Raw genomic sequence first — 16,798 nt, 5'->3', positions numbered from 1 at the left:
CAGGAATGGAAGGGTGCTTACACTCCACTGAAATCAATTACATTTATGTTCTACAGATCATACTGCTATAAAGAAGTGATGATGAAAGACAAAGACAATTTTACTGAAGCTTATTTTTCTGCTACCTTCCTAACAGCTGAAATAAAAGACATCAGGCACAACTCTAGCTTGAGTGGAATTATACACTTAAGAAAATAATTAAGTCTAATAAATCTCAATGGTACTTCACTGGTTAACTAATTATTTAACCAAACATAATTTTCAGTGCTGTTATATACTGTATCTTTAAGTCATATCAAGTGACAGCATTTAGTTGATATTGGATAACCTCTTAGACTAAGGAGAGGTAGTCCAGCCAGTACTTTCCACCAGGAAATTCCAGGATTGTCATTTAGATTGGGAAGTTTCAAAAATAAAATTGAAAGAAGTTAATAGCAAACCATTTCTATATGGGACATCACCATGCAATCAGTAGGAGACAAGCTCATTTTCAGAGAGTCAATACTGTTTAAACTGTTTTCAGTCTTAATTTATTTACAAACCTGCCCCATCTCTGAAATCACCAACTAAGTCATGTTTGACTTGCCCAACTTTGAGAATATCCATTTGATCCAAAACAAAGCTCTTTTTGGTGAAAGCACCAGTAAAAAAAGTGGTGCCATCACACTTATGAAACTTATTTCCTGCTGACGTTTATGTAGGACTTGTCCTACATAAATGTCATTTATGTAGGATGTTCTCTACTGATTTATCTCTGGCAAGTTTTAGTCTAGCAAATTAGATTTTGACTAGTTTTAAAATTGTTTACTGGATTGTTTTGTCATAGTTCATTATTTATATTGTATGGTAACCAGCTTCTAAAAGATGTTGTCTTTAGAGCATATTTATAACTGTCCCTAAATAGCCAGATTAACTGATTATTTAATAATTGAAATGTATGAGTATTGTTGCATGCTCTGCAAGAGAAGTGCAAAAACCAGGAATATCAACTGACCTCTGGCATGGCACAAACAAGCTCTGAAACAGGCACCAAATAAAGAACCAAAAAATCTTAATTGTTCCTCTTTGAACTAGAAGCTGCAAAAACTCAGAAGTTGTGGCACAGGGTATTTATAGAGTTATGGTAAACTTCTCATCTGATTGTATAAACCTAATTTTCAGTAGCCAGTTAGCCTCTCTGAATAAAGCAGCAATATGGGGCTGGATCACCTCTTCTATGTGAAAAGGTTAAGGACATTTATTTTTATTTTATTTTATTTGGTTTGTCAACTGCTTACAAGATAATAGGTATAAGTAAAAACATAAGTTATTAATGGATACATATAAGAAAAATAAAAGAAACAGTAGGACAGGGACAGTAAGCACATTGGTGCGCTTATACACTCCCCCTACATACCTCTTAGGAAAGGGGTGAGGTCAACAGTAGAAAGTCTAAGGTTAAAGTTTTTGGGGTTTGGGGAAGAAACCACAGAGTCAGGTAGAGTATTCCAGACATTGACCACTCTGTTGCTGAAGTCGTATTTCCTGCAATCAAGTTTGGTGTGATTAACCTTGAGTTTGTATCTATTATGTGCTCTTGTATTGTTATGGCTGAAGCTGAAGTATTCATTGACTCTTTAGTCCATCATTCTGTTTCTTCAGCTGCAACAGAGATCTATGGAAAATGCATAAGCATAAGATGGAAGCAGCAACGTTCCCCATTAATTTAATTGCAACTGATATCAAGAGACAGATTGCCTCTAATATTGGAGGCAGCACTTGACCGTTCTGATTATTGGACCTGGAGAAACTGATCCTCTGTTAAATTATCTCAGCTGGAAGCATGCTGCCTCTGGTATTCAGATAATATTGAACCATCACTAGGCCTTAAAGCCTAGTGTAAAAGCAAAAGGAAGAACCATTCTCTTTCTTTCCATTTCCCATGATGCATTATTTTATGCATCTCCATTATGTTCCCACACTATTTTTCTTTTTCTTTTTTAAATATTTTATTAATTTTCCAAAGTTTAAAAACATAAAATAAAACTATATGCATTGTTATCCACATCAAGACATCTTTTACATTTCCTTACATTTTTCAATATAGGGTGACTTATTCCATTACCATTACATCTTATTCTTGTTACAAATCAATGTATTTCATCTTACACTTCAATCTTTTTTATAACCTATAGACATATTTACATACTTCCTCATTCTTTTCCTTATTGCCATTTTATTTTCTTTTTATTTCTAAACCACTCATAGCAGGCATCCCAGGCTCTATGATATATTGAATCTTCTTTGTGTTTTAACTTCAATGTTAGCCTGTCCATCTCTATACAGTTTATTATTTTCTTTATAACCATGCCCTCTGATGGTATCCTTTTCTCCTTCCAAAGTTGTGCATACGAAATCCTTGCAGCTAGTTAGTATGTGTAATATCATTTACATATCTTTTTAACTGCATTTTTGTGTTATTATACCTAATTAAAAAAAATCTGGATTAAATTCAGTTTTCTGATTTATAACTTCCTCTCCCCATTGTCTGATTGTATTCCAGTATTTCTTCACTTCCGGGCATGTCTACCAAATATGAAAATAAATGCCTTTTTCTTTCCCACACTTCCAATAATTTGGATTTAAATTAAACATTTTTGCCAATCCCACACCATTTTTCTAAAGTAAAGAGTAACAGCATGTGATTTTTCTTTAATGTGATTTATCCTTGCTAAATAGGCTGCTGTTTGTATCATTTCCAATTCAGCAACTGAATCACACTGATCAGAACTGTACTCTGTACTCTAACCATACTCATAACATAGAATTGTATGGAAGTCTTACACAAATCTCAATACTTCCCAATATTTTTTTTTTAAACCACAGTCAATGATTGGTCAACATTTGTTTGAAGCTAGCAACCATGACCTCAGGATCTCTTGGTCTGTCTCAATAATCATATGTTAAATTGGGATATATTGATTTTTTTTTTTTTGCTTACTTTGATTTGCATTTTCCATATTGATGTCAATTCTCCAATTTGGAGAGATTTTTCTGGGAACCTACCACTGTTTATTTTAACATTAATATTGCTGACTTTAGCACATTTTTCAATCTCATTAATCCTTAACCAATTCCCCAAAGTCACATCCTTTCAGAGCCTAAAGTATTTGTTTGTTGCTATTCTTTGCTTTTTCTTATTTTCCTAAGAGTTCTTTTGTCTTGTTGCTGCCCAGTTTGCAAAGATGTCTTTGGTGAGGGACTTTATCAAAAGCTTCTGAAAGCTCAAGTAAACAATATCTGCCAATAATTAGTTGGCATCCAAAGAATTCTAAAGAGTTGCTCTACAGCAGGGGTCTCCAACCTTGGCAATTTTAAGCCTGGCTGATTTCAACTCCCAGAATTCCCCAGCCGGCTGGCTGGGGAATTCTGGAGGTTGAAGTCTGCCAGGCTTAAAGTCTGCTAGGCTTAAAGTTGCCAAGGTTCGAGACCCATGCTCTATAGGGCTTGTCTTTCTAGAAATTATGTTGAACCTTCTCCCACAGGACCTATGTTTTATTTCTAAATAACCTCTCTGAGAGGTTCCCAGCTTGGACTCCATGGTTATTACATCAAATACTAGGGAAAAATGGAAAGTGAATGGGAATATGATACTTGCATTTAAGTACATAAATTGTGGATAAAATGAATAGAGAAATATTGGTCTTATTTCAATTTTGAATTCTTAATTCAAATAGGTAAGCTTATCTAGTGGAGCTAAATATTGATTCAGAGATACTGCTTGACATAGTAGACAAATTATGGAATTCTCTGTCATAGGAATTCAGTGGGTAACATTTTTGATGATGGCTGCTTTTAGTGAAGTCTACATATCCCAAAGCAACTGTTGATTTGATAGATTAACTACAGTAAGTATAAGCTTTCTTGACCCTAAAGCTAAGTAAGGTCACACATGGTTAGTATTTGGATAGGAGGCTACTAGGAAATACCAGAGCTGAAGGCTAAATGGGAGAGTTGACAAAATCCTTCTAAAGAAAGCAATGGCAAATCATTTATGTATTCTGGCAAAGAACATTTTATGCATTTATCTATGTAGTAGATCATTTTTAAAAACAAAAAGCAAAACCAAAAATGAATTTAAGGTATATGACTGAGAGTGTTCATATCCTACTTACAGATGTCTTTGATGCATCCTGTTGATCATAGTGGGAAACAGATGCTTTGCTGAGTTTTCAGCCCAATCCAGCAGGATTTTACATAGATCCATATGCAAAAGCTGCTTTGTTGGAGTTGCTTATTCTGAGATTAACCATTTGGTGCTTGTTTTACACTTTGATTAGGTCTTCATAGAAGGCCAAGTGTGACAAACATGTTTTGCCACTCTGTAAAATTATCCTGTATTCAGAACTCCAGTCCCATTGTATATTTTGGCCTGTTTGCCTTTGGAAAATTGATTTTGGCCCCCTTGATGGCCTTGGGGAAAGTGAAATGCAGTAACATAAGACACCACATACAGGACTGAGGAAATGGAGTCCAAGCCAAAAATGAGCAAACAGCTCAACACAAAGACAGCTTTTTTTGTGCCTAAGAGACTTGCTGGAGGTAAAATTTCTTCCTTCATCTTATCTATTAAGCTTCAAAAATTCAAGCAGTCAAGCCAGTTCTCTAGCCCAAAAGATGAAATGATTACTTCCAACAAGTCTTTTTGTTTGTGGAGTTTGACAGTCCCAGGGAGGCAGGGAGAAAAGAGTCCAGTTTTAGGGGCTATCTTGTACCCAGAGATTTATTTTCCCATTCTTATATTTCTTAAGAAACTTTGCTAAAGGCAACAGATATACTCAAATCCCTTTTAACTGGCCTGCCAGATTTTAAGGGATGATACATTAAAAACTCAAACAAACAAATATGTATATTTAATTGCGTGTTGTTTCCAAACATTAGTACTTATGCATATGTGAGGAAATATATATGTCTAACAACAAGGAATCTGGTAGTAAAAATTAGTTATACTTGCTTGAAACCAAGAAGGCAACAGCTTTGGTGCTATTCCTGTACACATATACAAAATCATTTACTTCCAGCAAGACAAAACTGAGTGCTGACATGAAACAGTTATTTATTAAGCCAAGCTGCCTTTATTTGTAAATAGCTATGATTAGGTAAGTAGATTCAGTAACCAATGGCATGAGGAACAATAGCCACCTTATAAAAACTCACAGATTTGGGGGGGGAAAGGATCAATACTAGCTAGTGTACATCCTGGTTAGTTACTTCCTGCTAGGGATCCCTTGTCATTGTCAATTGTTCTTCATCTCTAATCTAGAGTAGCACTGCCATTCTATAGTGTTTATTGTGAACTGAAAGATGAGGAGATGGGATGAAAGCAGCCCAGACACAGCTAAACCTTGCCAGTGCAATGGGATAAGCTGCCTTATTTTGCTTAGCACTAGACTTAATCCTCTTTAGGTTTGTTGACATCAGTGTGAAAAGATGTCAGGGCTGATAGGCATCACTGATTTAAGGCTGGTGCCAACTTTGCAACTGTATCTTGTATGAATTGTACCCTGTTTCTCCAACAATACGGCCTCCCCCAATAGGAAGTCCCAGCATGTTTTATAGGCATGAAATGAAATTAAGCCCCTCCCCCCAAATTAAGGCCTATATTAAAACATGCGAAATGGGGGGAATGGTGGGGGGGCTTGCCGGTAGGAAGTACTTTTGTTGCACACCCAGATATGGTGCTGCCTGTGTTGACCCCGATACGAAGTGCCCCACCAATGCCGAGGTCAACATCCAAGCCGTCGCCGCCTGCCCGAAGATGCAAGGGGGGGGGAGGAATTAAGTCACCCCCTGAAAAGATGGCCTAGCCATTTTTGGGGGGCTCAAAAAAAAATAAGACCCAGCCTTATTATATGAGAAACACGGTATTCTCAACCACCACCAATTTCCATTTGGTAAATGATCCACGGGTTAACTGAAATGAAGTAAAACAATAAAACAGAATCCACTATCCTTTTGTCACCCATGAAAGTAAGGAACCAGAACAATGGTTTTGGAAAAACTAAAGAAATCTATATTTCACCAGCATTCCTGTTCATTAACTTAAGAACCTTCTGCTTGCTGCTGTTGGTTTTTTCTGCTATTTTTATTGATCGATTGGTTGCTGCTAGTTGTTTATTTATTGGTTTGATTTCTTTACTCCATTCTTGTTCAGACATGGAGACTCAACATCATAAGGAAAAATTAAATACACCCACAATTAATAAAACCACTATTCAAACCATGCAGAGGGAAAGAGATATATCATCATCTTTTTCTAAACACATCAACCATTACTTCCAAGAAAGACATTCCATCTTTTGGAATTTATGCAGGAGAAGAACCTCTTCTGTACAGACCTGTATTTATGGAGACATTTGAAAAATACTGAGATTTTGAACTTCAACATTCAGCTCCACCTGTTGGATATGAACTGGTAAAAAAAAAAAAAAAGAGAAGTGAGATGATACTTACTCAGCTTTGACAAATGGTTTGGGAAGTTTCATGGTCAAGAATACAAAAGGTAATTAAGAAGTCCTGGAGAATTAAAAGGATCCCTCTTCCAGTTTCTCACTTCCCACAAAATATCCCTAGTCCCATATATCAGCCAGAAGCAAGATTGAAATCTTAATTGTTCAGGAGTGCTGTGAAAAATACAAAATGGATAAAAAGATGGGCATCTTTTTCCAGAAGTCTCTCACCAGTGGTTTATTGTCCCAGCTTTGTGAAATGTTCTTAGATTGCTGCTTACTGTCTGGATAAATGCCAGGACTACAGGAGGTATCTGGATGAGAAAATCTCATTCCTCAAGATATGATTACTTTGGCAAGAGATTTATTTAATCACACATAACTGCAAGTTAAAAAAAAAACCCACAAAGAAACAGAACAAAATCCAAATCAGTGAGCTAACTATTACACAAAACCTCTTTCATGCACGCAGCTCTGTTGACAAAGGTCCCAAGGAGCATCCAATCCAAAATTCCAAGGCTGCTTTCAATTATGCTGAATACTATGAACAATATTAAGATAACCCATCCTGGGAGATTTAAAAGGGGGGAGGGAAGGCAAATGTGCATGTTCAGGACACAAAGCACTGGAAAGCATCCTTCCCCAAGGCAATGCCCGGGAGATAATGCCCAAATTTTTGTTCATGGTCAAGATGGCCAGTGATAAAATTACGGGAGCTGGTAACTGAAAGGAGTGAATTCACTTGTGACAATGGCAGACCTTCCAAAAGCCCTTCTTATTTTGGCTGCTAGCTAAAATAGAACTGCTTTGAGAGACACTGAGAAGAAAGGCTGCTAAAGAAAACTTAAAACTATGCTAACTTCTACCAAAGGCCCCGACAATTTTAATTGCATTGTGTTCCAGGGACAATCCTGAAGCTGTTTGGTGTCACTTTGAATACTAGTCTTTCTCCTTGCACTTGACGCCCCCAAATTCTTGAGTAGCTTCAGAGGCAGATTTTGGAAAATGCCACCAAGAGTCTATTTACATTCTCCTCACATTAGGGACTGGAATGAAAGAATGGGCCAAAAAAGTCAAGATGTCAGCCACACTTGTGTCACTGAAGCCCCATCCCATTTTACATTCATTAGGTTTTGTTTATTCCCCTCACCACACACACACACACACACACACACACACACACACATACACACACACTGCAGATATCCCTGAAAATGACTTTCCTCCTAAAACACAGTTTCAGATAACTGGTTTTAATCTAATGCAAGTGATTGGGAGACTAGGCATGGAGTTCCCTGGGCCCCAGGACCCAATTCTGGCAGGAGAGTTCAGGCACCAATATTCTCCAGTTTTAGAGATTGGGGGTGGCTAACATGATGGAAGGAGGGAGAGCACACAGCTGCTTCTTCTCTTCTTGCACTGAAACAACATTTGATGCATGTTTCATGGGAAGATGAGGGAGCAGTTACTGCTGGAAAACCTTCCTCAGTGTCTGAAGGCACTGCTTCCTCTTCAGGGTCCTGTTTGTTTGTTCATTTGTGTTTTGCTTATATGGTTCTTGATGTTCCTGTGGAACATGTATTGATAAGTTTTTCTGCTATTGAGATGCAAAATGCAGTCTTGTTCATCCTCAGGCTGGATATTTTGACCCAGTAATAATATGGGGTAGGTGACCATCTCTGGGATGTAAAATCTAGATGACTACTAACCAGCCCGTTTTAAAGAATAAGATTCTGATTTGAATTACCCACATAATAATGTTGATAAGGTTTTCTTTTTTCCACATTTTCCATCACCACAGGATTCTGAATAGTGCTGCTGCAATGGTAACAGCTTTTAATATATATTTTTTTCATTTCATCAGATGTCCTTAAATAGTCTGAAGCAGTTGAGATCAACTTGTGCAGTTCTTTACAGCATATGATGGTGATCATAGACAGGGATTAGACTGTTGAAATTGCATTGATTATTCTACTTCATCGAGTGGTAATCATACAACTATTAGCATGAATCTGAAAAAAGATATCTCAATTGGAATGGGAATATTTTTACACACACGCCACAATAAAATAGTTTTTTTTCAAGCTTTAATTGTGTGTGTGTAATTAAAACTTAATAAAAAATAAACCAACATCAGAGAAAAGGGGAATAAAACCTTAAGATGATCACTGTATATATTCTGATGAATAGATCAGTGAATTGTATGCAACTAGAGAAAGCAGCAAGCATAGAATATAGGCAAAAATACCAGTAAATGCATTTTTTAACATGTGGGCTCAATATCAGTGAAACCTGTTATTCCATTAAATGCTCAAGATCAAACTTTTTGCAATTTTCTCTCCACTGTGTTTCAATAGTCACGATTATATATGTATATGTTAATAGCATTAATTGTATGCTGATTGAATCGATAAAATGCAGAACTTAGAGGAGCAAGGGCTGATCTTTTGCACGTTGTTTTTGTTGGCAACACTGTCTCTGCATTAAGGGATTGGAGAGGAGGTGACTTCAGCTTAACCTGAGCTGGAAGAACAAGGCAAAGCATCCAAGTGGGGTCTTTGCAGAAAAGCTTATGCAGCTGCAGAGAAAAACCCTTTCTCTGGCCCCTTCCTATGAGGCTCCCGTTATTTTGCCTGCAAGTTAAAAAGCAGCAGGCCAACAGTAAGACAGTTTATAATATGTCCCAGACTTTCTTGAATTGGATGAGCATGTGTGTTCTTGAATGTATGTGTATCCATTTCAGAAATTAATTTAGTTTTCGTCCTTCTTTCCTTATTTGTCTTGCTGCCACCTACCCCCCTACCCCTATCGGATCATTACTGCCAAGGACTGCATGGGTTTCATTAAATCTTACTCAATGCCAATGCTAACGTTTTAGCACATGAATCTAGAAGAGAAAATATCAAGATTTAGCATAAAATTTAAATTTTCATCAAATTCCTGCTGATTGTTGCCTTAAACATAGTTAATTTCTACCTGAATATCAGGTGAAAGGCAATTTTCTTGAAGAGCAGATTTCTGGTGAAATTGTATGTGAATAGTTAGTCCTTCAGAAGACCAAGAAACAGATTTCAGCAGCTTGATGGCTGCTTAGATCCAGAATGGTCAGAATAGAACCTGAAATAGATTCTTGAAGACTACTAAAGGATGAATAAATAAATGAATGAATATAATTTTATGCTGCATTTCTTAAAATATTTAAAGTAATGCAAATCTGTGAAACAACAATATACCAAGTTAAATGCATTAATGACGTCAGGCGTTATAGCCTGCTAAACATTAAACGTATCCCTTCTTATTCAATAATGCATGTGGTGGTGGCTAGATCTAAGAGAAACCAGAGGTTCATAGCTTCTATGGCAACCTTAGATTTGTCCCCAGTAATTTGGACCTGACATGCAAAAATCTCTGTCCCAGTTAGAATTGAAGCTCTACCTGATGATGTATTAGACCTTGTAGTAGAAAACTGTTATGTGATCTGGCCCTTGGAGGGCATTGCTATTACCCCTTTATTGCAGTCAGATCATTTACTGGTCTAGATGTAGACATGATGGTTGGCCCCTACAAGATTCTTCATGGTTCCAGATGAATTCTGGTGTAGGCATGGGAACTTTTCCAACAAATTGACAGGCAAATCCATCAAGGCTCTACAGGAAGCCACCGGGACAATTCTTTCAGCAGTTCAGTGTTAGATATTATTGATATTTTGAAGATAATCCTACATCACCACTCCAGGCCCTGATGCTGATGCTTTTTCTTCATTTACTTATTTAGAAATTTTATACGGCCCACCATCTTACATGTGAACTCTAGGCAGCTAAGAATAATAACAAGAACAATATAATAAACCACTATAAATCAATCAGACAAATACACCAAATTAGAATAATGCTGAACTCTTATCCCAGTATATGGAAAGGTCAGAGAACAGGCTCAAACTGAATCTTAGTAAAACAGAGTCACTGTTGGTTTCTCTGGTATGTCCAGTGGTGTGCCTGGATAGGAAAACACTATTGGGGAAGAAGCAGTTTGATGACTTGGGATTTTCTTGTAGTTGCAATGTCTGCTTGAACAGAAAGGGTGAGATTTTACTCAACTTTGGCTAGAATGCCAGTTGCAGCTCTACCTGAGTGACAAGACCTTGCTGTTGTGACTCATGCCCTCATCGCCATTCTCTTGGATTACTGCAATGAATGGCACATGGGGCTTCAGTTGTCCAAAGTGCAGCCATGGTCTGGCACTCGTTGGTAGAAGCACACGCTATCTCTGCATCTATCTATCTATCTATCTATCTATCTATCTATCTATCTATCTATCTATCTATCTATCTATCTATCTATCATCTATCATCTATCATCTATCATCTATCATCTATCATCTATCTATCACCTATCTATCATCTATCGATCTCAATCTATCTCCATCTATCTCTCATCTATCTCTCATCTATCTATTGTGCAGCCATCTCCTACTGAGAGACACATCATAAAATCCTAACTTGTTTATATCAGAGGTGATTTTTCAGCTGACTTTTTCAAATACTCATGTACTTAGCAAGTCAGCAACAATAGAAGCCTTGTTGCATGATGAACATCTGAGATTACTGGCTATTCAATGTTTCCTTATGAAATTCAAGCCTTAGAGTCCTGAGTGGCACAGTGGTTAGAATGCAGTATTGCGGGCTACTTCTGCTGACTGCTGGCTGCAGTTTGGCAATTCAATTCCCATTGGCTCAAGGCTGACTCAGCCTTCCATCCTTCTAAGGTCAGTAAAATGAGGACCCAGATTGTTGGGGGCTGACTCTGTAAACTGTTTAGAGAGGGCTGTAAAGCACTGTGAAGCAGTATATAAGTCTAAGTGCTATAGCTATTGCTTGGAGTCTTTCTTCTACCACAGAATTGCTGAGGCTGGGTGAACATATGTTAAGTGAACATATGTTGTTGCTTATTATTATTCTCCCGTCTCCAGTTACTTCCTGCCCACAAAGATCACAATCTAGTTTAGCATCCGTCTGAAATAATCTTGCAAAATGATAATTGAAGCAGCAAAGCTGCCTGCACCTCCCTTTCACACATCCAGCTCATTCCACATGTATACACTTACCTTTGTTGAAGATAAGCCAAAGTACACAACACTTTTCAATAAAGTTGTGATTTTTTTTATTTTTGAGAGGTAGTTGCTGTTTGCTGGCAGACTGAAGGCTATATCATTTTATTGTTTTAACATTTTTTAAAAATAATAAATAAATAATACTGGTGCAGTCACTGTTGAGTTGAATGGTGGAAGGCAATCAAAAATGCTGAAGAATACATTCATGTATGTACGCATTATTTCTTTATAAGATTTATAAATCAGCCTACGTCAGAGGCTTTTGACATTTTACAAAAAGAAAACCCCAATACAAGGAAAACCATTAAAATCCTAAACTATGGTAAGCAATAACCATCAATAGATCGGATCATTTTCTACCTGCTTAATCACCTAGGAAAGCCAAAGCCATTAGAATGGAGGGTGATCTTGCCTTAGGCGAAAGATGATCCCAGGAAAGAAAGCAGCCACCAAAAATGCCGTTGTTGACTAATGACAGAAAACTGAGGGTTGGAGTAGAGAAGTGAGAAGATCAGGTGACTGAGAGTGGTATTGTCAGTTGAAGAGTAGCAAGTGGAGATCAGCTAAATTTCAAAAAAAGGAACCATATAGGGTGCAGAAAGCAATTAGTGGCATCCAGGACAGCCTGTAGGGTGAGGGTGAACTAGGCAATAGGGACCCATGAATTTTCTGAGCATTGGCAGTTTCCTTCCTTCCTTCCTTCCTTCCTTCCTTCCTTCCTTCCTTCCTTCCTTCCTTCCTTCCTTCCTTCCTTCCTTCCACCCACCCATCCATCCATCCATCCATCCATCCATCCATCCATCCAACCTACAAGCAACTTGAAGCAGCAGAACAACTGCTGCATTCAAAGCAACAAATATGAGCCAGGATTCACAAAGATCCCAATTATAGCCCTCAGCAAAACAGCACAAGGAAGAATGGGTGAATAGGACGTGTGGCAGAAATTAGGACTGGTGTAATGGAGGCCAAGGCTGATTTCTCCTCTATGATATAGTTGGCAGATTGGCAAGGACAGCTAAGTCCTTAATTAGAGCCCAATAGGTTGCTATGAGATCTGGATAGCTGGGAAAGAAAGAAAGGAAGGGGAGAAAAGGAATTGTCTAAAAATAAAACCAAAGAATAACGGTGGAGGAGAAATAAAATACAAGATCTACAAATCAAATAGGCCACTTCTCTCTTAAGTAGAAGTAAAAAAGTAGAAATAAGAGAAGACAATAGAAATAAGATATCTAAAAATAGAACCCTAGGAATTTAGGTGGTTAGTATGAAGGTAAGAACTACGTAAGAAATAATATGGTAGGAGAGAGAAAAATAATATATGCAATTAAGAAAGTGTATGTTGTTTCAATGTAAATAGAATATCGAAGTATTTGATCTGATAACTTTATTTTTTATAATAAAAGTAGTTTTCCCATCAAAAGTTGGCTGGTGTTTTTCTTTGGCTTATTCCATCCTTAAAACTGCAACAAATACAAATGAATTTTCTCATAGGCAGTTCTAAACATTACACCTGTATGGTGGTTATATTCAAATGAGTTAATTTTCCCCATAATATAAAATGTCTGCTTTTTGTTTGCTACAATGATACTTAATTTTTTTTAACAATGTAAACTTTTGAAAGCTGTTCTCTACTCTATTTTTTATTTTTGTTTTATTTATTTTGATTTGTCAATTGCTTACAAGATGATAGGTATAAGTATATACTGTATATAGTTATGAATACATGAAATGGGTACATATATATATATAAAAAAGAAACAATAGGACAGGGACAGTAGGCACATTGGTGTGCTTATGCACAGCCCCTACAGACCTCTTAGGAAAGGGATGAGGTCAATAGTAGACAGTCTAAGGTTAAAGTTTTGGGGGTTTGGGGAAGAAACCACAGAGTCAGGTAGAGTATTCCAGACATTGACCACTCTGTTGCTGAAGTCGTATTTCCTGCAATCAAGTTTGGTGAGGTATCTTGAGTTTGTATCTATTGTATGCTCTTGTGTTGTTATGGTTGAAGCTGAAGTATTCATTGACAGGTAAATCATTGCAATGTATGATTTTATATACCATACTTAGATCAGACCAAAGACAGCATAATTCAAGGTTTTCTAGGTCTAGAATTTCAAGTCTGGTGGCATAAGGTATTCTACAATGAGTAGAGGAGTAGAGAACTCTTCTTGTGAAAGTCCTTTCTGGACTTTCTCAACTGTGCTAATATCAGATACATAATGTGGGTTCCAGACTGATGAGCTGTATTCGAGTATTGGTCTAGCAAATGTTTTGTATGCTCTAGTTAGTAGTGTGATATTACCAGAGAAGAAGCTACATAGGATTAGGTTAACAACTCTTAATTGGATATTCTGTAGTGGAGTACCCTGGAAAAATGCTGGTTAGCTGAAACTCTTAAGCAGTAGCACTTTATAAACTATTGTAAAGAAATATACTGTATAATAGAACACAAAGGTGATTGAAACAACATTAGTTATTGTAATAATGTTTTAAAGCAATTTTATTTGTAATGTACTAGGTAAACAGAGGAATTATACTTAGTAAAATTAATCAGTGAAAAATATTCCTGATACTATGATTGTTCCTCTCTCCTTCTAACCTTGGGATTGTGTATTGTTTGCCAAGGTTGCCGTTATAATAAGAAATCACAGATAATCGCAATAGTTAAAATAATCATGTTATTCTGAAAACTGCCATGGTTTGGAGAATCTTCTTGAAGAAATATATTGATCAGTTAAATGCTATTTAGGTTCTCAGATAAAACATGAGATGGAGAAAATTCTGATGCATTCAGAGGCATTCAGTTAAAAATTCCTAACGTGTCTGGATCTTAAAAGAGCTATTATTCATTGCATTGCTTTGTTAATTCTACTCTGAAAAAAATTAGTTCAAACATGTCTGCAGTCTTGGGCTGAATCAGAGCAATTGGAGTACGCCAACAGAAGCTAGTTATCATTTTGTACATCAGGGTGGTGGCCTCTTGTTATTAATAAACCAGAAACTTTTAATATTATTTTTAAAAGTGTTATGCTCAGAAGAATTCTTTATTACTCATCCTTCATTTGACAGAGTTGAACAAAATAATAAGTTGGAGAAATCACTAAGCAATTTATTAAAATCTGAGAGCTAATTATCTTGTTCAAATGTCCTAGACTGTATGTCCGTTGAGGGAAACTTTAATTAATTGCAACTTATCAAAGCTAAGAATAGCTGCAGTGCATTCTGGATCTCATCTCATCTCATCTCATCTCATCTCATCTCATCTCATCTGATGTTGGTGTGTCTACCATTATAATTCATTATAGTCTTCCTATAGTCTCCACCCAAGACAAAGCTGGACAGGAATTTCAATAAATTATTTTGGTGACACCATGCAGTTAATTTCTCTTCTTCCTCAGAAAGGCTATAGCAGCAACAAATCCGAGAAAAACAAGAAGCCTGTGGTGGCTTCTAGATGACAACCCAGCTAAGCAAGTCATCTAAGCAAAGAAATATCAAGCAAAAGAACAAGAGAGATAAGTAGAATGTTTTTGCAAGTACAATTCACCAAAAATATTTCACACAAAGGCAAGAACATTTTGACCTCTGCAAAGTAAAGCATCCCCTTCCCATCAACTGTACTTTGCATTGCTGCTTTTCAGAAAACAAAAGACAGCATATATGGAGAAGCTATATTCACAACCTCCTCCCCCACCTGGCTTTCAGACTTTTAGTTGATGGCAGAATATTATTTACCAGCAGCTTTTTCCAGCAGATAACAACAACAACGAAGAAGAAGGGATTTGTTGCAACTTGATTTTATGGTTTACAGCAATGAACAAATTCTTCATATGTGAGGCACAAAAGCCACACTCCCAAATTCTTTTCTATGCTGTAATTTCACATCACCACCATAGAAAACAAACTTAGATTGGCCACCTGATACATCATAAATCCCATTCAGACATTGCTTTCATGTAAGCCTGGATTTAATTGTTTCAAGAGGTTTGCTTATCTGACTACTATATCACAATTACAATTTAAGTTTTATCAAATACAAAATGCCAAGGGGCACTTTGGCATCTCAAAGACCAGATAAATGTAGAATGCTTCTTTTGCTTAGCATGGAAGACATAAAATGAGACATTCCTTTCTTAGATATCATTGGAAGAGAGTTCTATGGTGGTGTGGAATCACAACTCTCAACTACCATTTGGGAGCAGTCTTATAAAATCAAACTCCTCTAAGCTTGATGCTATATTTGACAACACTGTACTTAAGGTGTCCATCTTATCATCTAATAATATATGTGAGCCAATTATAGTGTTTCTTAAGAAAATGAATAAGGTTTTCAGATCTGTATCTACTGCTTCTTGTACTGTATATCAGATCTTTCCTCAGCTTGACTAAGAAGAGCCTTTAAGGCTCTTGTCCTGCTAATTATTTCTCAGATGAATAAAAATACTTATCTTTTTGCTGAGTTTTTCCCCCCAGGGCTAAAGCGAGTGATGGCAAGACTATACTGAGCCATCTCAAAATCCACATATTTTTTAAGAAGTGTAAGCCGGTAGTTAACGTTTCAAATTTAGCAAACTTGTTTGAGAAAATTGTAATAATAGAGGAAATGGATTGTTTAGATCATTTGCAGTCTTGAACTAGGAAAGAAGTTGGTATAAAGGTGGATTGGTTCAACCTGATGGATGATCTGTATTAGGAGAGAAACAGAATGTGCAAGTCCCAGTTGATATTCCTGGATCTTTCAATGTCTTTTTATATCTTTGACCTTTAGGAGTATATAATTAGAATAGAGTAGAGTAGAACTGGAAGCGACCTTGGAGGGCTTCTAGTTCAGGGGTCGCCAACCTTTTGGACCTCAGGGATCACCAAGCTCATAATTTTAAATCCCAGGGACCACTAATATGAATTTTGACTGACGGGAGCTTGCTGACATTGGTGGGAGAGAGAGAGAGATCTGATCTAACCTCTCTTTCTCCCTCCTGCCCTTCCTCCCTCCTTCCCGCCCTCTTTCTCTCTCTTTCACACACACACACACACACACACACACACACACACACACACAAACACAAACACACAGAGGCAGAGTGGGATTCAAATTTTTAACAATTGGTTCTGTGGGCATGATCTAATTTGTGGCTGTAGCTTGGTGGTTATGTGACTGGCTGCGCAAGGCTTATATGTAAACATTATAAATATTTATA

General features: G+C 37.0%; 1 long non-coding RNA gene across 1 annotated transcript in view; it reads right to left on the bottom strand.

Annotated features, from left to right (window-relative positions):
- Positions 1-6,618, bottom strand: part of LOC148126865 (uncharacterized) — a 49,125-nt gene extending 42,507 nt beyond the window's left edge. The window contains exon 1 of the long non-coding RNA XR_015741410.1: positions 6,493-6,618. This is a non-coding gene — a long non-coding RNA (uncharacterized LOC148126865). The remainder of the gene's footprint in view (positions 1-6,492) is intronic.
- Between the last annotated feature and the right edge of the window lie 10,180 nt (positions 6,619-16,798).

Source organism: Pseudonaja textilis, chromosome 2 (assembly GCF_049901715.1).
Source record: "Pseudonaja textilis isolate UNSWEBS1 chromosome 2, rPseTex1.2, whole genome shotgun sequence".
NCBI classification, from domain to species: domain Eukaryota; kingdom Metazoa; phylum Chordata; class Lepidosauria; order Squamata; family Elapidae; genus Pseudonaja; species Pseudonaja textilis.
Note: the sequence above shows the minus strand (reverse complement) of the source record. Positions and strands in the feature narration are given on the sequence as shown.